Source organism: Sarcophilus harrisii, chromosome 1 (assembly GCF_902635505.1).
Source record: "Sarcophilus harrisii chromosome 1, mSarHar1.11, whole genome shotgun sequence".
NCBI lineage: Eukaryota > Metazoa > Chordata > Mammalia > Dasyuromorphia > Dasyuridae > Sarcophilus > Sarcophilus harrisii.
In genome coordinates this window covers 306,934,495-306,962,094 of record NC_045426.1, presented here as the reverse complement: position 1 = coordinate 306,962,094, position 27,600 = coordinate 306,934,495, and the positions used below count along the sequence as shown (strand labels likewise).

The following is a 27,600-nucleotide window of genomic DNA, read 5'->3' as shown; positions in this document are numbered from 1 at the left end:
TTTATATCCCTGTGCATTTGTATAACAAAACATTTATCAAACTACTAGTACATGCCAGTCATTGTGCTAGACAAAAGTGAATCAATTTCTGTCTTTGAGGAGCTTATAGATTATGGTGGGAGAGAAGGCACTCATACACATACAGACACACACAGATATACACACAGACGCACACACAGACACACACACACACAGAGTTTTTTCAAAATATATTCAAAATTCAAAAAAAAGTTAATTTTGAGGGGGAAATGCTAATAGCTATGAGGCTCAAAGAAAGATTTGGGAGGCTCTTCTTCAGGCTGCTTCTCCTCCCAGATTTTACTTACAATGCTCCAGAAATCTCATCTTGGAAGTTCACCAGAACCATGAACTTTATACATTCAGATTGTCCTTTGTCCTTCTCTGAACCTCCAGTTTAAGCCCATTCCTTTCCAGATTATACTCCTAACTCTTCTCCTTTCATGATACCTCATTTCTCAAATCATTATTTGACCTTTTAATTATGTGTTCTCTTCCCTCATTAGAATGCAAATTCGTTTTGGGCAGGAAAAGGCTTTCTTTCTATTCCAGGGCTTACCACAATAGTTATTAATATCTAGCACACAGTAAGTGCTAGATGCATAATTGCATGTTGGCTTGGAGGTGATACTTAATACTTTTCAATTTATTGATACTTTTGATACTGACATTTGGTATTTAATACTCTTAAATTTTATTTCTCATCCATTCTTTCTTTCTTTTTTTTATTAAAGGTTTTTATTTTTCAAAACATATGCATGGATAATTCTTCGACATTAATCCTTGCAAAAAAGGTTCCAATTTTCTCCCTTCCCTCACCCCCTCCCCTAGATGACAAAAAATCCAATATATGTTAAACATAGTAGAAATATATGTTAAATCCAATATATGCATACATATTTATATAATTATCTTGCTGCATAAGAAAAATCAAATCAAATCAGAAAAAAATGAGAAAGAAAATAAAATGCAAGCAAACAATAATAAAAAGAGTGAACCTCCTCCATTATTACATCTGATCTTCTCAACAATCCTGTAGGATCCAAAAAGCAAATATTGTTTTCCTGTTTTTTTTTTAAATTAACTTTTATTAATGCCTTTTGTTTTGACATCACTTACTTTGCCCATTCTCATTCTATCCATCCTTCAGAGTGTCCCAGAGAACTAGCTCTTATAAATGATTTATCTGATTTGATTTGATATGATATGATTTATGATAAATATTTCTGTTTTTGAAATGAGGAAACAAAGGACCAGGTATGAGAATTGAATAAGGGACTGTTTCCACAGTTATAAAAGTTAAATTAGAGAAAAGCAGACAAATAAAACTTAAATCAGAGAAATGAAATGGAAACCTAAGAAATGAAATCTAAAGAGGGAAGGCATAAATTAGAATAAGAAATGAGATGTAATCAGGGGTGGGGATTCAGACTCATGTGGAGGCTTTCCAGATGGGCTGTAATCTTTGTAGTATGCAACCAATGGGGAAACAGGAGAGAGACTTGCGTTTTGGATAGGGAATAAAAGGCTGTGCTTTTGTGCTTCAAGGGTGTGTCTATTATCTTACACACCTTTAATCCAGGAAAAAAAAAAATTTTTTTCCTGGCTTCATCAGTGGGTCTGTAGAATTCTTGGTAAGACATTCCTCTCTCTCTCATAGGGAAATAAAGTGATTTGTCTAGTCTCATTTCAATTAGTTGAAGAATCAACCTGGTGCCTCCTTGAAGTCATCCTTAGTTTAATTTAGTTTAGTTTTAGTGAGAATGGGTCTTGAGGTACAGTGACCACTTACAAGCCCTGACACAACTACTAATCAACAAGAAAGCTATGCTGGTCAATTGTTGATTTTTTTGTGTGTTTGATTTCTTATTGTCATAGCTATTCATGACAATTCAAGTGAGGTAGGGTTGCAATTTTCTTATGAATAATAACCTAGAAGTTACCATAGATCTTTTCAAGTATAGTAGAAGAAACTCTACTTAGAGTCTGAACTAAAACTATATCTCCTGACTCCTAGTTCAGTATCATCTACTCAATATCATGCTTAAAATAGTGCTGGGTGTGTATATGAGTATATATTGATGTGGGGATCTGAGATCAGAGGACGCTTCTTTTTCTTTGTACACACTCATAAAAATAGATTGCACTGAGGTGGACATCTGCTATTTCTCCAGCACCTTCAACAGGAAAGGGTGATTAAATGATGCCTGTGAAATCCTTCCAAGTTCCCAATCTGTCATAAACTATTCAAGTCTGGAAAGAGGAAAAACTCACATTAAAAGTGAAGGCTATAGGCTTCAAAACAAGTTGAGCCTTCATGAATAATTGTCTGGAACAATAGCAATATTTTCCATTTGACAAGTCTACTTGTCTTTTATTATTCAGTTCCTTTACTTGCTGATGAGCTATCAGTGATTCTGCTATTATCTTGTTTGGGGTTTTAAATCTATGGTGAGAAGGCAGTCTAAATTACAGTAATGACTGAAAATAATAGACCAGTTTTCAGAAATAAGAAAAATTAATTCTAATTCAGACAATCTTATTGGAAGAAATAAATTATTTAAGGGATCAAAGTATTTATTTCACTAAAAGCAACATGGGTAGTGGACAGAGAGTTGGATTCAAAGCCAGGAAGGACATTTATTCAAGTCTTATTAGCAATATGATTTTGGGCAGGTCACTTAATCTCTCATTGTACTAGGCAACTCTCTAAAAGAAGAGAAGCTATAGATCTGCTTTGATGGAGTGCTTCCTCAAATGGGAGTTTCATATTCTATTGAAATCAAAGGTCCAAGTCTTCCCTTTCCCTTTTCACCTTTAGCCTTCTCCAGACCATACTTTTGTAACTTTAATAATTTATTTATCTTTGGACCAATTTTTGTCTTATTTAGTATTGAATGATATTTGACATTTTTTTAAATCCAATGTGATCTTGAATCAGGAATTTTTTAAATTGCTATTAGTAGAAAATTATGTCCCTTTGTTCAGTCATTTTTTAATTGTTTCCAATTCTTCATGACTCCATTTGGAATTTTTTTGGCAAAGATACTAGAATGGTTTGCTCTTTCTCCAGGTCATTTTACAAATGAGGAAACTGAGGTAAACAGGATTAAGTCACTTGCCCAGGGTAACACAGCTAGTAAGTCTTTAAAGCCAAATTTCAGCTCAGAAAGGTGAGTCTCCTTGATTCTAAACCCAGTGCTCTATCCACTGATCACTTAGCTGCCCATATTGTTTCTTACTTGTGAGATCATTTCACTAATATAATCCTTTAAAAAAGTTTTATTGACCTTCTTTATTTTTATATGATAGCCGTTTCAGAATATAAATCTTTCGTACCTTACTTGCCTTTTAACAAAGCAAAAGTGAAGTCAAACCAAGAAACAGAGGGATACCATCTGGGAGAGTGATAACTTACCTCCTTTTCACCCTTCCAATGGAAGGAGGGAGATGCATTTCCTTAGCCCTTCTAAGGGCCACAATTGTATAATTACATAGTTTCATAATTACATATGAAACTGCCTCATACATAGAATTTCCTTCATATGATGGAAATTTTAAAGAACACTGACAATACTGTAACATAATGAATTTCCTCCCTTGTCCAGCCCTGTAGTGATGAGAACAGCAGTCTTGTTTTGGGCATTCTTCTCCTTCACTTTATTTTTGCTTCTCCTTCCCCTTCCCTAAATATCTTATGGTGTCTCAAGGAATTTCTTCCTACTGAAATTTACTCTGGCAGCAGTATACATCAGCACCCTTGACTTGACTTTCATCCTCAGAAATGACAAGTCCTTCAGCAGTATCCTAGGACACTTAACCCCCACGGACCACTCCATTCCTCGGGTATAGTTTCCACTTTTCTCATAGCTATTTTCCCAAGGAGCAGGAAAAAAAAAATTAGCTTTGACTCTAACATCTGCTTTGGATGCCTTCAAACCAGGAGCAGTCCTGCTTCTTTGGAAGGTATTGATTGATATTCATTATAAAGCAGGTCCTTTCATATCCAACTCAGCCTATTACTGCCCTTGGGAAGTTTACAGTTTGGTAGAAAGGGAGAAAAAGAAAAAAAGAGAAAACTGGGGTTAGGATAACCATTCTGTTCAAATCAATCCAATAGACACACATACATAAATTAAATGCAAGGAATTGTTCTAGGTTTTAAGAAGTTACCCATCCAAAATATCCTGCTTGGTATAGTTTTCACTTGATTTTATTGTGGCTTTCAGGCCACAATACAGAAAAAGGCTACAACCATATCATCAGCTCTCCTCAAAGAGAGCTTCAGCTTAAACAGGAAATTTCTACTGCTGATTCTGCACCAGCATTGGAATGCTGAGGATGCAGTTGCTCAGAAAATCCTGGAAGCCATGCAATACAAAGAAAATCACTATCAGAAGGGTGAGTTTTTGTTCCCTCCAAAAGCCACACTTCATAGTAGCTATATCTGAGAGTCTCTCTTTAGACTTAATCTCCTTACTTTATAGTAAATTGACTTTATATTACTCAGGGAGAGGAATGAGAGGGCTTTTCCAGCACAGCATGCATAACATTGACAAAAATAGGTTGTTACCTTGTCTAGTAGATAGAATCTTGGACTTGTAGTCATAGCATCATTGATATAAATCTGAAAAGGATCTTGGAGATTATTTGGCCAATCCTTTCCTGTTATAGATGAGGAATCTGAGATCTAGAGAGGTAAAGGTCATGCAGGTGGTGTCAGAAAGACCCAATTCAAATTCCTCTCCAGACATTAAGTGGTCAAAATGACTTTGGACAGTTCTCTGAAATACACATTTTTTATTTTTATTTTTTTTTTTATTTAATAGCCTTTTATTTACAAGTTATATGCATGGGTAACTTTACAGTGTTAACAATTGCCAAACCTCTTGTTCCAATTTTTCACCTCTTACCCCTCACCCCCTCCCCCAGATGGCAGGATGACCAGTAGATGTTAAATACATTAAAATATAAATTAGATACACAATAAGTATACATGGCCAAAACGTTATTTTGCTGTATAAAAAGAATCAGACTGTGAAATATTGTACCATTAGCTTGTGAAGGAAATAAAAAATGCAGGTGGGCATAAATATAGGGATTGGGAATTCAATGTAATGGTTTTTAGTCATCTCCCAGAGTTCTTTCTCTGGGCGTAGCTGGTTCAGTTCATTACTGCTCCATTGGAAATGATTTGGTTGATCTCATTGCTGAGGATGGCCAGGTCCATCAGAACTGGTCATCATATAGTATTGTTGTTGAAGTATATAATGATCTCCTGGTCCTACTCATTTCACTCAGCATCAGTTCGTGTAAGTCTCTCCAGGCCTTTCTGAAAACATCCTGTTGGTCATTTCTTACAGAACAGTAATATTCCATAATATTCATATACCACAATTTATTCAGCCATTCTCCAACTGATGGACATCCATTCAGTTTCCAGTTTCTAGCTACTACAAAAAGGGCTGCCACAAACATTTGTGCACATACAGGTCCCTTTCCCTTTTTTATAATCTCTTTGGGATATAATCCCAGTAGTAACACTGCTGGATCAAAGGGTATGCACAGTTTGATAACTTTTTGAGCATAATTCCAAACTACTCTCCAAAATGGTTGGATTCGTTCACAACTCCACCAGCAATGCAACAATGTCCCAGTTTTCTCATATCCTTTCCAACAATCATCATTATTTTTTCCTGTCATCTTAGCCAATCTGACAGGTAATACACATTTTTTTAAAATTACTTTTTAAATTAAAGTTTTTTTTTTCAGTTGACAATAATTTACCCTCTCTTTTCTCCTGATTCCATCTTCTCTACAGAAGAAAAACACTGTGACAAATATGAATAGTCAAGCAAAACAAATTCCCACATTAACCATGTAGAAAAATATCCATCATTTCTCTGCCAGGAGGTGGGTAGCATTCTAAATCATCATTCCTCTGGAATCATCATTGCATTGATTAGTATACTTAAGTCTTTTAGGATTGTGTGGTTTTATAATATTGTTATAATATAAATTGTTCTGCTCACTTTGCAGTGCAGCAATTCAAAATCAGGTTTAAGTGATACCCACTTGTCTCACCTTTTCTTCATTTGTAAACATTCTTATTGAGTCCCTGATTATGTGAGGTAATAAGTCCTCCCACATTCTTCTGTTTTTATTCCCCATTGAAACTTTTTCCCTTTCTCCATTTCCTTTCTTCTTTTAATATCATCAAAACAAAAATATCAAACATCATTCTCAGATGCTTCCCCCACCCATTTTATTATTGTTATTATTTTTGTTGAAGCAATTGAGGTTATGTGACTTGTCCAGGGTCACACAGCTAGGAAGTATTAAGTGTCTGAAGTCACATTTGAATTCAGGTCCTTCTGACTCCAGAGCTGGTGCTCTATCCACTGCACCATCTAGCTACCCCTCTCTCCTCAATATTATTTGACTCCTTTTATGACTCTTGCTGAAATTAAGCTCCTTTGGGGATGATTATTCCTTTCAATTTTCCTATTACTACTTTATCAGGCATTCTTCTTAGATCACTATTAAAATAGTTGTAACTGAGCTGTTTGTTACTTATACTCTTTCATCTTATATGAGTGAGTACATATTTGACAAAAGTCAAACTTAAAGCAGGATTCAGTACTTTAACTTATAGGGGTATTATGATTTGCTAGGAGTCTGACACAAACTTGATCAGGACATAAAACAGTTTAATTTCTTCAATTAAGCACTTTACATTTCACTGTGGCTCTGTACTGTATAAATAACATATTTGCTGATAGAATGACTAAGCTTGGGCCCAGTATTCTTTCTTCTATTCATTTTTTTTTTTTTGAAGTAGATACTTCCCCTGCTACACATGGTTCTCTTCTTTGAACCCAGGACCTCTGGAATTCAGAAGGTTGCCTCCAAGTCTGGTCACACCCATTTCATTCATCTAAGACCAAGAAAAATCAAACACAAAAGCATAAATGTCATCCAGAGACCCAGGAACACTTAGCTGAACCCCGTTGGCAATAACTTACTTACATAAGGGTGAGATAGCTATAATGTTTGGATGGAAAGGGGCCAGCCTTTCCCTGCCCATCACTGGAAGTCTTGGAGTTAAATGATGTAATCTGGATGGTCATTAAGGAATAAAGAGTTAGATGGAATCTCTCTTTCCATCTAACACACACACACACACACATGCATTCACACACACACAAACACACATCCTTATCCCTCTTCCTAACTCTCTTGAAGCAGAGAGAAAAATGTAAGGAATACTCATGGTTTGACCTTTCATGCCCAAAAATCTAAGTTCTTTCAGTGCTGGGTTCCCACATAGCCAGAAGCAGTCAGGGATCTTTCACTCATCCAAATCTTGAGTCACCTCTTAATTTTCTAAGAAACCTTGGGTGCTCTTTGTAGTGGCCAGAAACTGGAAAATGAGTGGATGCCCATCAGTTGGAGAATGGCTGAATAAATTGTGGTATATGAATATTATGGAATATTATTGTTCTGTAAGAAATGACCAACAGGATGATTTCAGAAAGGCCTGGAGAGACTTACATGAACTGATGCTGAGTGAAATGAGCAGGACCAGGAGATCATTATATACTTCAGCAACAATACTATATGATGACCAATTCTGATGGACCTGGCCATCCTCAGCAACGAGATCAACCAAATCATTTCCAATGGAGCGGTAATGAACTGAACCAGCTACACCCAGGGAAAGCACTCTGGGAGATGACTAAGAACCATTACATTGAATTCCCAATCCCTATATTTATGCCCACCTGCATTTTTGATTTCCTTCACAAGCTAATTGTACAATATTTCAGAGTCTGATTCTTTTTTGTACAGCAAAATAACGGTTTGGTCATGTATACTTATTGTGTATCTAATTTATATTTTAATATATTTAACATCTACTGGTCATCCTGCCATCTGGGGGAGGGGGGTGGGGTAAGAGGTGAAAAATTGGAACAAGAGGTTTGGCAATTGTTAATGCTGTAAAGTTACCCATACATATAACCTATAAATAAAAGGCTATTAAATTAAAAAAAAAAAAAGTAAGAAAGAAAGAAAGAAAGCTTGGGTGCATGCTCTCTGGGATGGCCGCATAGTCCACTTCAACTCTATTAATACTACTTTTAAAATACCAGAAAAAAATTAATAGTTGGAGAAATCTACCAGATTCTTCTAGCTTTCTTTTCTCTCTCTTTTTCTTAATCGTTTTTTTTTTTTTTTTTTTTTTTTTTTTTGCTTGCCTTTTGCTGCCTTTTTCCTCTCTCAATTCTAAGCTCCTTTAGTTGTAAAGATCTAGTGGCAAGACTATTGAAGATGATGAAAGGAATTTATATTGCTTCAACCTTCATCCTCATTTCTCTTTTAAAGGAATTCTTTTATATTTTAAAGAAAAGCCTTTGTGTTTTTACCTCCCCTCCTACCTACCCCAGTCCAACCCTCACCAGGATGAGGAAAAGCATTTTAATATGTCCTTTCCACATCTAGAAGAGACTGAGCACATCATAACCCCTCACGGATTATGGAGGAGTCAGAACCAGGTATGGCTGGAGTATTTTCTTTCTGATTTGGGGCTGTCTCCAGTGGGACTCAGGGAAATGGAAGTCAGAGAGACAGAATACAGATATGATTATTTGGGCTCTTAAACTTAAATCTTTGGCTATGTTTCCCCCTCCTCCCCCCACCTCCCTACTGGAGGAAAACATAGAGGTTGGACTGCTGGACATACTAGTGTGAAGAAAAACAAAAATCAAAATTTGTTAGTTAGAAAACACTCTTATCAACTTCCTATTTTTCTTTTGATATAATGGAAGTGCTGTCTGGTATCACAAGACCTGAATATAAATCCTACCCTACAATATTTTAGATTCAAATTAAATAGCACTTAATCCTTTTGTATTTTTGTTTCTTCTGTAAAAAGAGAAGAATAAATTTCTAGATCATGTGCTTGTTATGAGGAAAGTGAAGCACTATATCAAAATGACCTATTGTGATATGTAGTTATAATATTGATCTGTGTTTCTCTCTAGTCATCTTTTTACCTGTCTACTTAGATCACATGCCTGCAAACATATGCACACAAATATATTGTATGTAAAATCTAGAATAGCTCTAAATTTTGCAACAAATTTTATATTATTTTATCTTCACAACAACCTTAGGTGATAGGTGCTATTCTCATCCCATTTTACAGCTTAGGAAACTGAGACCCAAAAAGATTAAGATACTTGCCTAGGATCTCTGCTCCCTCCCCCCCCCCAACACACACACAGAGAATTATTTATTTAATGGAGTTACCTACATATTTACCACATTGTACACAGAAATCCCACTCTGATGCCTCATTATGTTGCAGAGGAGGACAGAGAATAAATAATATGTTGAAAAATATGGTTTGGATAAGAGTTTATAGATTACTTAAGAAACCTCATTCATGTATATCATAAATACTTATGATGAAACCATCACTTACTTCAAAAAGAGTATTAGAAAGCACTGGGCAAGACATCACTGAATAACATCAAACAAAAATAGAAAATTGCCCATATTTTATATAGCAAGGACAACAAGAAAACAAATATCTTCCTCCTGTAGTTTTCTTTGGGTGGATTAAGCTGCTTCTTACTAGGGGTTCAGAGAAGCAGATGCAGTTATTTGAATAACCCAGTCTAGTTCCCTGAGGGGAAATAGGAGGGTAGAGGGACTAGTTGGAGTGTTTCTTCAAACTCCAGGTTCCAGCCAGACCTGATATAAGAGAAATGTAAACTTTCCAGGCATGAGAGGATAAAAGATGTTTCTGGCAATGATTCCTGTATGGTATTGGAGACAAAAATTTGCTTACATGGCATAAGCGGAAGGAGTTCCCATGATTCCTCAGGAAGAATACTACGTCAAGATGTGGGGACTGTATAAAACAAATCTTAAGAATAGTGGAGGTATGGGGTTTTCTTTGAGTTGTAAAGGTCACTGCCTAAGATGTCTTATATAGGTCAGGCTAGAGAGTTGTTCCCATGGGGAAAAAAAATATATCAATACCATCTACCAGAGAAAGCTAAAGTACAGAAAGTAGTAAGGTCAAAAGTAGAGATGCTAAATTATGTGGAGCAGTGAACCTAAGTAGGCAGAACAGAGATGAGTGTCTCCTTTCCAGTTCTGGGCATTTTCTTTGGCTATTTCTCATGCTTAGAATTCTTTCCTTCCTCATCTCTGTCTCCTGACTTATCTGCCTTCATTAAAGTCCCAACTAAAATACCATCTTTAATAGCAAGCCTTATCTGATTCACCTCAATTCTAATGCCCTGGTTTTTCTTTGTTGCTTATTTCTAGTTTCCTTCCCCTTTAGGCTTTGAATTCCTTGATGGTAGGGGCAATCTCCAGTCATCCTGATCTATATCTTGCCACTGGACCCAGATAGTTCTGGACGAGAGAAAGAGGCTAGTGACTTTGCGGAGGTCTGTCTCACTAAAATCCAATTTACTTGCAAGTCAAGATACCCTCCTCCTGATGTCACTGTTCCTCCCTCCCTCTCTCCCTCGCTCCCCCTCTCCCCTTCCTTCCTTCCTTCCTTCCTTCCTTCCTTCCTTCCTTCCTTCCTTCCTTCCTTCCTCCCTCCCTCCTTCCCTTCCTTCTTTCCTTCCTTCCTTCCTTCCTCCCTCCCTCCCTTCCTCCCTTTCTCCCTTCCTCCCTTCCTTCCTTCTTGCTATTAGACTAAGCCTTAAACCCAAATCACTCAGGCTCTCACCTACTGGCTAATAATAAATTCCAGTCCAAGTCTCAATTGGTCTTTGCGTTTTGATGGTTTAGCATAAGTGTAAATAGCAATTGTTTCTGTTCTGGGCAGAAATCCTGAGGGGGTTCCCCCCCCCCAATTAATTAAAAAACAAAACAGTAAATGAAGCTATTTTTTTTTTTTTTTTGCTTCATTTCTTACCCAACCTTAAATCACTAAATGATTGTTGCCTCAGACAGATTGAAACCTGAGAAAGATCTTGGCTTAAAAAGGCCAAGCTCTCTCACTGCATCCCGGGCCACCTACTGTTGTCCTGATTGATGTCTTGCCACTGGACCTAGATGGCTCCTGAACAGAGTGAGGCTGGTGATTTTGCATAGACCAGCCTCACTTAAATCCAATTCAATTGCAAGTCATCTTGCTGATGTCATTGGTCGTCTTTAAGAACTAATGACAAACTACAACCTTAGAGCAGAGATTGTCATTTGTATCTCCAGTGATTAGCAAGAGTGCTCAACAAATTGTTGACTGACTAAATGAAATAAATTGAGCTGCAGAAATAGTTTGAGATAACACAGTAATGGAACAACCGCCACCTGCTGGAAGCTCAGGAAAACTGCAGTAAAATAAGGAGGCTCACAGGTGAGAACGGTGACTAGGTATATCACCTGGTCAACTGAGTGAGGCAAGAGACTGATAGAAGTAATAGAAAGGGAGTATTGAGGTCAGAAACAATCCTGGTGTACCAACTAAAGTCAAACATCCAATTACATCGACTGTTTTTTGGGGGAGGGATTCCTCACAACTAGAATGTGAAGAAGGTACACTAACATAGACGTATAAAGAGAAACAGGTGAAGAGGAACCCAAAAAGAAGTGTCCAGAAAGCTTATGGGGAAAGAATGGAAGAGAAACTCAGGAGGTGAAGTTAAAGCTTTGACACTGTCTCATGATTCCTTTTGATCTGAAAATTCCAAGATTCCTGTGAATTTATATGTATTGAAACAAGTTTTATTTGAGCCTCTTTAGTAATCCTCTATATCAAATACAGAGAATGAGAGTACCTCACCTTTCTTGTCATGTGAGAAGGTTATATATGTGAATAACCCCTTCCTGTCTTCCCAACCTTTTAACATATTGCTCCTCTCTACACATTTACTGTTTAGATATATTGCTCTAATTGCCATTCCTCATATATGATACTCCACATCACATCTCCAATACTTTGTACTATCTGTCCCCCATGTCTGGAATGCTTTTCCTCCTAACCTATTATTTTTAGAATTTTTTGCTTCCTTTAAGTCTCAGCTTAAGCACCAGTTCCTCAGCTCCTCCTCCCCTAAATTAGTAGTACTTTCATCTCTAAGATTATTAAGTATTCATCTTGTATATTCCAATTTATATATATATATATATATATATATATATATATATATATCATCTTCCCCATTAGAATGTAAGATCCTTGAGAGCAGGAACCATTTTTGCTTTTTCTTTCTATCATCAGTTTTTAGAGTGATTCTTGGCACATAAGTACTTAATAAATGCTTGGTAATGAATGGATTAATCATATTTCTTCCAGTAAATTAAATGTCTGTAGCCTGATATTTTGAAACAAGATACAAGATGACCAAAGGACTCCTTACCCTTCTTCCTGTCTCTTCCATCTTAGTCTTCCTATTTTCTTCTAGAATAATGCTTATTCTATAAAGAATTTTATGACAGAAATCCCGTTTCTAGTTCTAAGTTGTTTAGTTGTCTTTCATTCTCAAAGAGGACCAAAATAGCATCACTATGTTAAAGTCGAGTTATAGTATGTTCACTGTAGGTAATCAGATAACACAAGCTCCAAAGGTTGCCACAGGTCAGATACAAATAGTCCAGATGAATATTTGGAGTAGATTCTCTAATTTTGCATATTTCATTTTTTTGGGCTAATTCAATTCTACTTTACTCATAGAACATAACACCTTCTCTGATGAGAGCATGCTATGCTGTATTATCCTGTGCCAGTGTCTCAGAGCTCATGAAACCATTTTTACTTGGAACTGTCTTATTTCAATGGCTTTCTTGCTTAACTTTCATGTTCTTTCCTAGTAAGGATGCCATCCTCCCACCTTTCCTTTTCTTACCAGTGACTTCTATCTTTTTTCTCTTTGCAAGGTCAGGGAAAAGTAGGAAATTTCTAACTTTGTTTTCCTTTTAGTCATTACTTTGGGGATGGGCTTTCCTTCTTGTCCAAAGATTCCATTAAACCTAAGTGTAGAGAACTAAAGGTAGCGAGAACACCATAAAGGAAGTAGAGATGCCAGTTCACAACAGATCTCAGTGAATGGACAAAGATATTAGTTCTAGAGCCTAAAGATGAGGGATACTTTAATAAAAAAAAAAGAGGGAGAAACAGAGTGGTGGTGATTTAAAAGGAAGTAGGCTTAAAAGAACAATGATAAGATATTGAAGTCAAAGAAAAGGGACCAGAGAATTTTTAGAAGGCGAAAGTGAACTTGAGTAAGTAAGTCTTTTGGCCTAGGTCAGAAAAATAACAAGTTGCATTTGAGCACAAAATGGAATGAAGATGATGGCAAGATGAAAACAAATTGTCCAAGGTTAGAGAAAGTAAAATTTAAAGCCTCTGTAAAAATTTTTATTCCCTTAAAATTTTCTATCCCTTTATCTTGATTGCTAGGAAAGGATGATGGAACCATAGATTTAGAGATGGAAAGGACCTCCAGAGGTCATATAATCCAACTCTCCTCATTTTCCAGATGAGGAAGTGAGGCCCAGAGAGTTAATGTACCTCATTCTAGGTCACACAGGAAGTAAGAGGAAGAGTCAGGTTTTGAATTTGGCTTTGACAGAAAATTATTAATATAATGACAGAAATTGTTAATACCAAATACTACTCCATTAAAGTATCCTTGTAATGTCAGAATTTCACTATTGTCCTTACATTTCTACTCTTAAACTACTTACTCTCAATAGATTGAGCTGAATTATACTATAGGTCTCCCCCCCTTTCCCCCCCCCCCCCCCATCCAGGGAAGCTTGCCTTGTCTGGAGCCTAGCTTAAGATGGATCTCAGCTTTTAGTGTCATTGAGTCCTTCCACTGGGATTCAAGGTATGAAGGGCAAAATAGCCAGAATGAAGTGGTTTTACTTGTCCACTTTGCCAAGGGCAAAGGTTTTGACCAAACCTTGCTACCTCACCTATTTCCCTCCCCTCTCTTCCTAAAACTATAAAATTTTTTTCATTGTTTTCTTTGGTTGGGAAATCTACTGGCCATCCCCTAAGGTAGAGGTTTGTTACTCTGTTATTTCAACTAAAGATGTTTTATTCTTCACCTCATGACTGATTTATTTCAAGACTTGACACTTTTATTGATTCCCAATTCTGTAAGCTTTAAAAAAAATTTATTTATTAGTTTTTGACAACTATTTTTTTCTTTTTTTATTATTATATAGCTTTTAATTTACAAGATATATGCATGGGTAATTTTTCAGCATTGACATTTGCAAAGCCTTTTGTTCCAACTTTTCCCCTCCTCCCTACCACCTCCCCCAGATGGCAGGTTGACCAATACATGTTAAATATGTTAAAGTATAAGTTTGACAACTATTTTTATAAGATTTTGATTTCCATTTTTTACTCTCTCCCTCTCCTTGCCCTTCTGTAAGATGGCAATCTGATAAAGATTATGCAGATATAATCATATATACATGTTGTACATCATGTACATATGTACAATCACTCTAAACATATTTATACAATAATCATGTGAAAAAAAAAGAATCAGAACAAAAGAAAAAAAAACCAAAAGAAAGAAAAAAACAACCTAAAAAGTGAAAATAAAATGCTTCAATCATCATTCAGACTTCATAGTTCTTTCTCTGGATGTGGATAGCATTTTCCAACATGAGTGTTTTAGAATTATATTTTTGAGAAGAATAAAAGTTGATCAAAGTTGATCATCTATACAATGTTGATATCACTGTGTATAGAGTTCTCCTGGTTATGGTCACTTAACTCAGCATCAGTTCAAGTAAGTCTTTCCAGGTTTTTCTGAAACCATCCTGCCTATCATTTCTTTTAGAATAATAGCATTTACATTCATGAAGCACAACAAATTCAGCCAATTTGATGGGTATCCCCTCAGTTTCTAATTCTTTGCCACTACAAAGAGACCTGCATATATATATATATATATATATATATATATATATAATCTCTTTGGGATATAGACATAGTAGAGGTATTGCTATGTCAAAGAGTATGCCCAGTTTTAGAACTCTTTGTATCAAGGGTAAAAAAAAAGTAGATTATCCTCTTCAATGAGAGGAAATTGCTTTCTACCTGCCCAACCAGAGAGAGGGAAATGAGGTAATTGCAGACCTTTACCTGCCTGATAAGGAACTGCTATCCTAGGGGTCAGACAAATGAGTTCCCTAAGGGCCATTTTTATCATATGAAATGCAGGAGTTCTCAGAATAAACACAACTTTAATAGACAGCTAAAGAATTTGGAATCAATTCCCAATAGCTTATTTGTTTTGGGACTGGAGTTCTTATTTTAATCAGCTTTTCAGGGAATAAGAGAATTTTTAAGAAGTATCTTCCAGTCCTGAGGAGGAGTAAAGTGGGGGTGTCTATTGCAGCCTCTAAGTTCCCTATGAGGAACTGAGAGTGTTTTACAGTTTTTTTCTTTTTAGTCATTTCATTCCTTTGCATCATTTTGATAGAGAGTGGAATTAGAAGAACAAATAGCTGTAGCATATATTGCAGTTAAACTTTGTTTATAGACCATTTCCCTTCCAACAAGAATGACCCTAGGCAAAATTGTGAAAGGGTACTATAAAAGGATAGTCCTGAGTCCCTTTTCTGAATTTCTTCCTTCTCCTTCCACAAATACATAAAACTTTGGACATCCTGGGAGCTAACGTTCCTTTTTTTCCATCTCCTACCCAAACCTTTAGAAATGGTGTAAATGCTGGATAATACTTAAACTGCCAATCTTTCCTTGAGATATTTGTATTTTAAGGGGATCTTCAACTTCTTTTCAGAGATAGAGGAACTCATTTAGTGTCTTAGAATAGCTAGCTAACATTATAAGGAGCTTTAAGGTTTTACAAAGTGGTTTATATGTAACACTGACTTTCTTGGCTCTAGTGTCTGAAGGCCAGGTAGGTTACATTTCACTCCTCCCCTAAAGTTCTCCAGTACTATTTAGGAGGTTTGGGAAATATAGAGCTCTTTGCTAATGGTTCCAATACTCACCAAAAATATTCCCTCAATTGTAGGAGATTCCCTGCAACTTAGCTCCAGCTACCTACTAAGGAATTATATTTTACAAAGAAATATTTACTTCAAAGGTGTATCAACAAATGTGTAAACTGATAACCCCAACACAAGAGGCTTAATCATCTTTTCTATCTGTGTGCCCTCAATCTCTAAAGAGGGAAAGGGGATTAGGTTCAGAGTTAGGTTGGTTCATATAAAGCACAGTCAATTCTGAGTCCAAAGCCTCTTTTGGATTTGAATCCCTAGTATCCTGTCTTCTCTGGGTTTCCCTGCTGGGCTGGGTGACTGCAACGTCTCATCTGAAATTCTGGCTCTAAGGGTGCCATGGCTTGAACTCCTGGGTGTGGTGGGTCCAGTGGAGACAAACTGAGACATACAAATCATACAAACAGAAACAAACAACCTCCTGGTCCATTTCTTAGAGCTGGGATAAGAGGGTAAGAACTGAGAAAGTAAGTCAGATGTTTTTCTTTCCCTTCTTACTGGTTCAGTTCATAGTGCTAGGTTAAACTGTAATTTTTTGTTGTTGTTTCTTTAAAAAAATATTTTAAGTATGTTATTTTTCCAATTACATGCAAAAGATAGTTTTCAATTTTCATTTTTGTAAGATTTTGAGTTCATTTTTTTTCTTCCCTCCTTCCTTTATAGCTTCCCTCCTCATAATAGCAAGTAATTTAGTATAGGTTATACATGTACATTCATTTTTAGTATATTTCCATATGAGTTATGTTAGGAAAGAAAAGGAAAAAAAACACATAAAAGCAAAAAAGCAAAAACGAAAAGGGTGAAAATAGTATGCTTTGATTTGCATTCAGTCTCCATAGTTCTTTCTCTAAATGATGATGGCATTTTCCACCCAAAGTTTATTAAAATTGCCTTGCATCATTGAATTGTTGAGAATATTTAAGTCTATCATAGTTAATCATTACACAATCTTGCTGTTACTGTGTGCAATGTTTTTTCCAGTTCTGCTCACTTCACCCAACATCAGTTCATGTAAGTCCAGGCTTTTCTGAAAACAACCTGCTCATCATTTCTTATAGAAAAATGGTATTCCATTACATTCATATACCGTAAGTTATTCAGCCATTCCCCAGTTGATGGGCAACCACTCATTTTCCAGTTATTTGCCACCACAAAAAGTACTGCTATAAACATTTTTGCACATGTGGGTCCTTTCCCCTTCTTTATGATTCCCTTGGGATATAGATAAAGTAGTAACACTGATGGATCAAGAGGTATTCACATTTTTATAGCCTTTGGGTTACCTTCACATTAGTGTATCAGCACATCTCCATGACAAATGGTTGTTCCCTTTCAAAAACATTCTTATTTAATACCTGATATCAATATTGGACTTGGAGAACTTTTCTAAAATGGATGCTGGAGATGCCCCAAACATTAGCCATATCTAGGCTTTGAGATTTTCACAGAATTACTCCTGGGATAAACTTCTAAATTCAGGGGTCCTCAAACTACAGCCCGCGGGCCAGATGAGACAGCTGAGGACAATTTTCCCCTCACCCAGGGCTATGAAGTTTCTTTATTTAAAGGCCCACAAAACAAACTTTTTGTTTTTACTATAGTCCAGCCCTCCAACAGTCTGAGGGACAGTGAACTGGCCCCCTATTTAAAAAGTTTGAGGACCCCTGTGTCATTTAAAGAAAGAAACCTCACTACTCTTTCTCTTTAAGATTTAGCACCCTGATGAACCTGTCTCAAGTGAGTACAGAGTTGGAGTCCCTTAGAACATGGCCATGTATTTAAGAAGAGTCAACTGGAACCTATTCAGAAAAGCCAATTGTTGATTTGCAGTTGAGTATTTATACCTCAGAAATTGGCAAATGCCAGAAATCAGGTCTTGAATTATTGATTTATTAATTGTCTAGATTTAAGAAAGTGATGGAGAAGATATTAATAATAAAGATAAAAATTAAAAGTGTCTTGTATACATTTATTTATTCATTCCTTTAGTTAGTAATTCATTGGAAAATCTCAGAGTTCATTTAATACCAGGATTTTAGAATCTCAGAGTTTGAAGGCAATCTTTAAGCTCCTTAGTTTATTGCTATTCTTTCTGGTTTTATTCTCTGAGGCCAAATAGTTCTTTTTCCTCAGGATAGATGCTACTTAAAAAACAAACAAACAAAAAAACTCATCATATTTCCCTAAATTTTTTTGCTATGATCATCATCTCTAGTTTTTTTTTTTACCTTATAGTTTAACCTTCTCATTTTATAGATGAAGAAACTGAGGCCCAGAGAGATAAAAGGACTTATTCAGGGTTATACAGAAGCAGAAACCTTTAAGGCAAGAGGATGATTTATTAATAGTGGAAATGCAAAAGTAATAACAGATATTTACATGCCACTTTAAAGAGTGTGAAGCATTGAACATTTTTTAATTTAAAAAATTTTAAATAGTATTTTATTCCTCCCCTCCCCCCAGTTACATAGCAAGACAATTTTTAACATTTATTTTTACAAGATTTTGAGTTCCAAAATTTCCCTCCCTCTGTCCCCTCCCCTCTTCCATAGATGGCAGGCATTTTGATATAGTTTATACATTTGTTATCAGGTAAAACATTTACATATTAATCACAGTTGTGAAAGACCAACCAAACAAACCAAAAAAACCAAACCATGAGGAAGAATAAAATGAGTGAAAAAAAGCATGTTTCAATATGCTTTGAGCATCTTTCAGTTCTTTATTTGGTTATGGATAGCATTTTCCTCCATGAGTCTTTTGTACTTGTTTTGAATCATTGTTTTGCTAAGAAGAGTTGTGTCATTCATAGTTGATCATCACACAGTGTTTCTAACACTGCGTATAATGTTTTCATGGTTTGCTTATTTCACTTTGCATTAAATTTCGTCTTTTCAGGTTTTTCTGAAATCTGCCTGTTCATTATTTCTTATTGCACAATAGTATTCCATTACATTGATATACTACAGCCTATCCAGTCATCTCTTGATTGATGCATCCTCTCAATTTCTAATATTTACCATCATGAAAAAAGCTTCTATAGTGCCTTTTCTCTTTTTTGTCATCTGTTTGGGAAACATCCCTCATAATGGTATTGGGAGTCAAAGGGTATGTCCAGTTTGATTGCTTTTGGGCATGGTACCAAATTGTTCTCCAGAATAGTAATATCAATTTACAATTCCACCAACAGCACATTAGTGCACTGGACATATATTCTTATTTTATCTTTACAACTCTGTGAAATAACAACTACAGAGATTTTTATTTAACTATTTTTTTTTTATTTTATTGCTGTAAAATACTCCTAAATGAAGAAACTTCTTTGATCAATGTAGATCAACATTATTCTACTATGAACAGTCTCAGAGAATTCCCTGGGAACTTTGAAAAGCTAAAGAATCCAGATTATCTTTGTAGTATGTATCAGAAGCAGCTAGATGGCACAGTAGATAGAATAATAGATTAAGAATCAGGAAAACTACCTTAATGAGTTCAAATTTGAACATAGATACTAGCTGTGTGTGTGACTTGGGCAAGTTATTTAATCCTGTTTGCCTCAGTTCCTCATCTAGAAAATGAGGTAGATAAGATAAAAACCACTCCAGTGTTTTTGCTAAAAAAATGACTTAACGGAGCCACTGTTAGAAAAGACTCAACAGTGTTTTAGAGGTAGTACACTGAACTCACACACAATATTATTCCTATTTTACAGATGATGAAGCTGAAATTTTGAGAGCTCAAATGTGCCATCTAATGTTTGAGGCAAACTGTGATTTCTAACTCTTAGTCCGGCATTCTTAGACAATACCCATTCTCATCCAGCTTGTAGGAATGTATTATTTTTAAGCAGGAAGAATGCTCATGTAACTTTTATACCAGAGGTATCAAATTCCCAGTTTGTTTCAGTCCCCAAGTATATCTCCAAACATTAAAATGTAATTGGGGAAAACTTAACAAAATAAATAAAAATACAATACAACATAGGTAATGTTAATCTGTGGTTTTCTAGATAAACAGAAACCTGCAAAGTTCTGTTTTTAATGACATCACTGCACTTCATCACACCTTCCAGATCTTTGGAAACAATTATTAAATTCTTATTCAACTTTACAAGTAATTCTTTTAGGATAATATTCTAAATTGTAAGCAGTGTCAAAAGTTTTTAGTTTTCTGAGTGATAGTGAATAATTGAAAAACTAAAAGTTTTCCCCGATACATTCAGAGACTAAGTTCATCATCATCAAACACAGCAAACTCTGCTAGAATTTCTATTTAAAACTCAAAACTGCAGTTATCTTTTGTTCTCTGTTTCTCCTGATGTGTAGCTTTGTTAAGAACGGCTAATCTTGGCTCTTCAGATTCACAAAAAAGGTTGAAATTGTCACTGTTTTCCTCAAGTTAGGATTCCTTATAAAATCATTCTTCATATTCTCAATAATTTTATGCTTATGGAATTATAAAGTGTGCCCTCTGGTGTTCAAGGAAAAGCGTTGCCCTGGGAAGACTGGAAGGAGGAGGGTCTTTTTTAGATGAGAGCTGGTTTTCACAGATAGTTCTAAGAATGATACTTAGGGTGCTTGCTTCGGCAGCACATATACTAAAATTGGAACGATACAGAGAAGATTAGCATGGCCCCTGCGCAAGAATGATACTTAGGCCCCTTTTCTTTATACTGACTGACTAGTTCTTGATGGCAAAGTCAGTCCCAGGATGGGAGAATGCAAAAGAAAGAAAGAAAGGAAAGAAAAAAAGAAAGAAGGGAAGAAAGAAAGAAGGGAAAAAAGAAAGAAGGGAAGAAAGAAAGACAGAAGGGATGAAAAAAGAAAGAAAGAAAAAAAAAGAAAGAAAGGAAGGAAGGAAGGAAGAAAGGGAAAAAGAAAGAAAGAAAGAAAGGGAAGAAAGAAAAAAGAATGGAAGAAAGAAAGAAGGAAAGAAAGAAAGAAGGGAAGAAAGAGAGAGAGATAGGGAAGGTGGGAAGAAGGGAGGAAGGAAGAAAGAAAAAAGAGAAAGAAAGAGAGAAAAGAAAGAAACTATTTCTGACAAGCTAGTTACAAGAAGGTCAGAGATCTAGAGTTAGAAGGTACCTCAGAGGGGTAATTAAATAGCAGGAGTGAATAGAGTGTTGGACTTGGAATTAAAAAGACTGATTTTAAATCCTTCTTAAGATGCTTACCAGTGGTGTGACCTTGGGCAAGTCATTTAACCTCTAAATTTCAGTTTTCTCATTTATAAAATGAGCCATCTATTTCACTGATTAATTGTGAGGATCAAAAAAGAAAGAATATTTATATTGCTTCCATCAACCTTTATCCTTTAACCCCAGTTATGTTACTGTTGGACCTATACCCTAAAATGATCAAAGAAAAAAGAAAAGAACTCATACATACAAAAATATTTATAGAAACTCTTTGGTAATAACAAATTGGAAATGAGGGGGAGCCCATCAATTAATTAATGGCTAAATAAATTATCACATGACAATATGATACAATATTATTGTACCATAAGAAATGATAAAGGAAAGACTTCAGAGAAAATTGGGAACAGATGTATGAACTGATGCAGAATGAACAGAATTAAGAGAACAATATATACAACAGTATTGTAAAGAACAATTTTGAAAAATAGAACTCTGATCAATGAAATGACTATACATGACTCCAGATGACCAATGAAAAAGTAAGCTATCCACTTCCTGATAGGAATGTGATGGACTCAATAGGCAAAATAAGACATACATTTATTGATATGGACAAGGAGGGGGGGTTTGCTTGATTTGATTTGACTAAATAAAATAAATTTTAAAAAACACTTTGATATAAGGATTTCTCCCCTAGACATTTTCCCCGCCAAGGAACGGGAGGAGATTAGGGATAGAATTTCCTTTCTTACACCTTCCCACAAAAGGACAAGAGAACAGAAAGTCAGAAGAAATCACAATCAGGACAGCTTTGAAAGTTAGAGGTTGCCTGAAAAGACTTATATGAACTGATGCAAAGTGAAATGAGCAGAATCAGGAGAACATTGTACACAATAACAACAACAACAGTGTGTGGTGATCAACTATGAATGATTTCTTCTCAGGAACAAAATGATCCAAGACAATTCCAAAGGGCTCATGATAAAAAATGATATCCCCATTCAGAGGAAGAAATGATGGAGTCTGAATGCAGATTGAAGCATACTAATTTTACTGTATTTTTAAATGTTTTTTTTTCCTTTTCTGTTTTTTTCTTTCATAAGATAATGAATATGGAAATGTTTTAGATGATTGCCATGTATAACCTATATGAAATTGCTTATCCTTTTAGCAAGGGGAAAAGTAAGGAAGGGAATGAGGGAGAAAATTGAAACTGAAATTTTTACAAAAATTAAATGTTAAAAATTATCTAAAAAAATTGTTAAAAAACAAGATCCCAAGTAATTGGGAAAAATAAAATACCATTAACCCCCCTACCCCGAGCTCTGTTTGTTGTGTACCAAAAAAACCCTCTTTTTAAAAAGAAAGGAAAAAAGTTACAGGTTGACTTTTAATATATAATTTAAAAGAAAACAAGGTCTACATTTATAGTTTCATCTTTTTATTCAACAATGCATATGGAAACATATATTTTCTTTGGTGTTAAGTCCAGAATAAAAAAAAAAATGAAACAAACATTTTAAAACAAGAAAAAAACTAAATGACAATTCATATAAGTATCCTATTATTATTGCTAATGTCTGGTCATAGGTTCTTCACAAAGGACTCAGACAAAGATGCTTGAGCTAGTGTCTTTCCTTTAAATTTTTTTTTTTTGTGTTTCAAAGGTATAAATGGAACACTCATGTTCTCTGCTTATTTTCCTTCATTTATGCTATTCTACTAAGCCATTTCTTGTGCTGATCATGAATTTCCTAACTAATATATTCACTATGACACTACATGAGTAAAGATCATCACTGGAAAGAGGAAGGAGTTTGGTTTATCTTATGAAGAGAGACAGTACTTCACAGAGCAAGGAGTACTGTTTTGTAGTCAGTGCACCCTTCTTTAAATTTTACCTTTAATGTTCATAACTTGTGTGTGGGCCAGTCACTTAATTTCTTAGAACTGATCTTCCTATCAATTCAACAGGTGTTCTCTCTCTCTCTCTCTCTCTCTCTCTCTCTCTCTCTCTCTCTCTCTCTCTCTCTCTTTCTTTTTCTCTCTCTTTCTCTCTCTCTCTCTCTCTCTCTGTTTCTGTCTCTGTCTCTGGTGTCTGTCTTTCTCCCTTTTCTCTCCTTCCCATCTCCCTTCTTTCTCCTTCTCCTCTTTCAATGACAGGTCCATTCTGGTGATCTGATCTGAGCACTTATCTTCGTTCATTTGAAATAGATTATTATAGATACATATAATTGAACTCTACATTTGTAGCACTTCTAGGATCATTCAAAGCAAGAACTTTCCCTACAGTATGTTCATCAGTCAATGTATTTCTCAGAACCTTTCCCATTTGTTTCTGGATCAAGTTTTATGGAGTAGCATTCTCTGGCTTCTGAATCTCTCCAAATTCCAAGGGTTTGTGTTTCAGCCTCCAGCCACAACAAAGGTAGACAATGGAATGAATCTGTCTTAGCCTCTGAGAGCTTCTAGTGAGCTTGTCTCTCCCGGCCCTGAGAGCTTCTAGCTTATATGTTCCACACTGAGTATTCATCAATCATTATATCACTAGGAAACCATTATTTGTTGTAGGATTAAATCAATGCTAAACTAGATTTAACCAATGTCTCCCCAATTCCACTTAGTACCTTGTTTCACGTTCTGCCCCATAAGATCTCCTTGTAGGATCAGATCAATCGTACTGAACCATGCTAAATTAGATAACCATTGTCTCTATCAATTCCACTGACTTAGTACTTTGTAAGAATCCTTTGTTTCAAGTTCAGAGTTCTGGCCCATAACAGTTCTCTGTATTAGTCTTATTATTAGTCAAGACTCCAAATTCTTGCTGTTGTATTCTTGATTTATTGGACTTTTGATTTATTCACATTGGCTAGTCAGGAGAAACCAGGTAATAAATGAAAAGAAGGATCAAATTGGGGAGATTATCAAATTAGCCATTTCAACATATAGTGAACATGAATTAACTGTAGGTAGGATGGATACCGGAGGGCTAGGAGATGAGGCTTGGCACTGATAATTCACTAGTTTGCTGATTATAAAACTAGCTGCTCCCAAAGAGGAGAATCTAACTTAAAACTTTTTGGTCCGAGTATTATTCTTACTAGGATTAAATGCCTGGTTAAATTGCTTAGAGCTGGCCTTAATGAACTCAGTCAATTAATGATTCTTGGTCTTCTACTTGGGAAGTCTCAAAGAAGTAAAAATTAGATTTATACATTTCTAGAAGTCCTGAAATTCTTGATAACTGTACTTTTATATAATTTGTCATCCATTTCAGATACCAAATTTTCTGCTAACAGGAAGATAGTTTGATATAATGGGTTGTCACTAAGTGGTCAATAAAATCAGAGATTTGGAGCTAGAAAGGATAGCAAAGGCAATATAACCCAATGTCCTCATTTTACAAATGAGGAAACCAAGGTTTGGGAAGGTTAAGTGATCTGTCCAATATCATAGGTAAGATTAGAATCTGGTTTTTCTGATTCCAGAACCAGTGCTCTTTTCTACAGTGCTGATTTGAGAATAGAGGAACAAGCCTGCCTTTTAATAGGTATCATATAAGCCTGGTCTCTTAGGCAAATTATGACATTAGTGAGGTTTGTCTTGGTCTGTCTTTACCTGGGATTCCTCCTCTAAATCCAAATATCCAGCTTGAATTCACATTAAGTTTTGGTGTAGCCACTAGGGGATGCTGCAGTCAATGCCTGACCTTATTTAGTAGTAAGGATTAGGAGTGGGCAATCAAGCCCTCATCTCTACTTATCATGCTTACTGCCCCAAACTAGGGGGCACTCTGGGTAATTGCCAAGCTTTTCTCTCGATCTCAGACAGCAAGCTTCCTTTCTCTCCTTAGTTTCACCCTTGTAGATGGGATCAACTTTTCAAATCTTTGTTCCCATCTTCCCATTTTTGCTCTTATCTTCCTGACTCTTTCCTCCTTCCCTTTCATATTTATAAATCTTTGTATTAGTGGCCTCCAAGTGTCAGCTTCCCCCTCCAAATTGGACCTTCAGAGACTACTCTTAGAAGGATTTAGGGCTCAGCTAGTTTTCTGCACCGCTGCTGTCCCATAGCTCTGCCATCCACTGGTCTCTCTGAAAATGGCTCCAAAATCAGCACTAACATTGCCTCTGGAAAAGAGGAGGTATTCATTGCTTATTGTTCCACCTTCTGGGCCATAATTCCCTTTAAGTTAGCCACCACTTTTCTATTGCCTCTCAAATTAAAATAAAAGCTCCCTGGGAGAAGAGACTGCCTCAGTTTAGTGTTTGTAGCCCTATCACTAAGTACCTAGGAAGCACTGAGCTAGAGAATTTGGCTGGAATGGTTGAGACCTTGAACTGGGAGGTGCCTTTATCATCATCATCATCATTTAGAATTGATATAGTACTTTGAGTTCTGATGTGCACTTTCCATATGTTATCTCACTTGATCTTTATAACAAGGCAGTGAAGTAGGTTATTATTATCCCCTTTTTGTAGATGAAATTGAGGCTGAGAGAGGTTAAGTGTCGTGTCCAGGATCACATAGCTAGTTAGTATATGAAGAGGATTCTTTTTGACTTCACATATTCTTTTCCATTGGGGATTTCCATTTTAGAAGAAGATCCTTGGGAAAGAATAATTTAAAAAAATTCCATTAGTATTTTATTTTTTCCAAAAGATAGTTTTCAACATTCATTTTTGGGTAAGATTTTGTGTTCCAAATTTTCCTTTCTCCCTTCTTCTCCTCCCTCCCTCCCTAAACCAGCAAGCAATCTGATATAGATTAAAGAATAGTTCTTAACCTCAAGAAATGAATTTCTAATGATGAATTTAGGGCAGTTATGTGGTGCAGTGGATATAACTCCAGATCTGGAGTCAGGAACACTCATCCTCCTGTGTTCAAATCGGATCTCAGAAACTTTCTAAGTATATGACCCTGGGCAAATTACTTAACCCTATTTGTCTCAATTTCCTCACCTTTAAAATGATCCAGTATTTTTGTGGAGAAAACCTCAAATGGGATCATAGAGAGTTGGATATGACTAAAACTCAAACAATGATGATGAATTTAATCCAATCATTGCATTACCAATGTTAGAGATATTTTCAGGTAAGTGGGCCTTCTTATGACCTTGCCTATCTGCCAAAGAACTACAGATTCTTCCCTGATTTTAAATCTCTAATGTATTCAAAAACGGTAAGGGAGGATAGAGGAGATATTTCTGTAGTATTAATTTCTGCTTGCAAGGAGGCTTTGAGATTTTTGCTATGCTTTCTTTTGCTATAAAGTCTGTCTAGACTCTGAACTATAATACCATGGGCTTTTGTGGGCACACTGATTCCTGTGACAGGCATCTCTGAGGAGTTGTTTGGCATGATCATAAAAGATGAAAAGACACAATTTCATTCTCTCTTCCCTTATTTTCATCTTGTTCTCTTTCTCTCTGAGCTTAACTTCTGAACTTGCTTTTTGGGTCTCTGAAGTGGATTATCCTTCTGTCTGAGAAAAGCCTCTCTTCCCAATTGGTTTAAGCCACCAGTCTCCATGATCTCAAACATCATGTAAATTGTCTTCAAATTGATGGAATTTGAGAAACTCTAGTGAAATACTTGAATAAAAAGAAAAAGTTCCTATTGTTAGAATATACCAATATTCTATTAATAATTTATTGGAGTAAAAAGTATTAACAATTTTTTTTTCTAGTTAGTTACTTTAATAGCTTGGTAATGACGTGGTTAAAAAATGTAGAAATGAGCCTTTTCTGAGTAATGCTTTAATTTTAGTACAGGATATTCCACAAGTCTTAATACAGTTTTAAACCTTAAAATAGTCCTAAGACTTTTGGAATGCTCTATTTTACAATATATTTGTTCCATTGTAATGATAGCAATAACTCACATACATGACTTCGTTTGATCATTGTTGGAATCTTTACAAACTGTTAAGTCATTAAAGTTGATAGAGATAATAATTATCTAATTTAGTATGGTTCAATATGATTGATTTGATCTTAGAAGGAGATATTTTGGGCCAGAACTTGAAACAAGGTACTAAGTACAACTGATAGAAAACGATGCTTGTGTTCACACCTTTAGAGAGCTCACAGAAGCAAGAAATATTTAAGTACTCATTGGAGTTCACGAGTTTAGGAGATTTCAGGGTTTAGAAAGAGATATCTGAATTCACACCTCCCTTAATCCCTGCCTCCAGAAGGCGGAGTCAGCCTTTTACACTCAGCATAAATACAGCTCCAGTGAGCCACTCCAGAGTCTTACTTCGGAACATTGACTGGGGTCGGAGAGGAGCACTCTGGGAGAAAGCCCACAAGCCCTCTCTCCAAGGCAAGAGAGACTCATTTTCATTTTCCACCTTGGTGCTGGCTGGAAGCTGAAGAAAGCAGAGGCAGAAGCAAAGGACAAAGCTGCAAGAGC

The 27,600-nt window shown here is 35.9% G+C and overlaps 1 pseudogene; it reads left to right on the top strand.

The window, feature by feature from the left end:
- The first annotated feature begins 20,614 nt into the window (after window positions 1–20,614).
- Window positions 20,615–20,710, top strand: LOC111719356 (annotated as a pseudogene).
- Window positions 20,711–27,600: the final 6,890 nt, after the last annotated feature.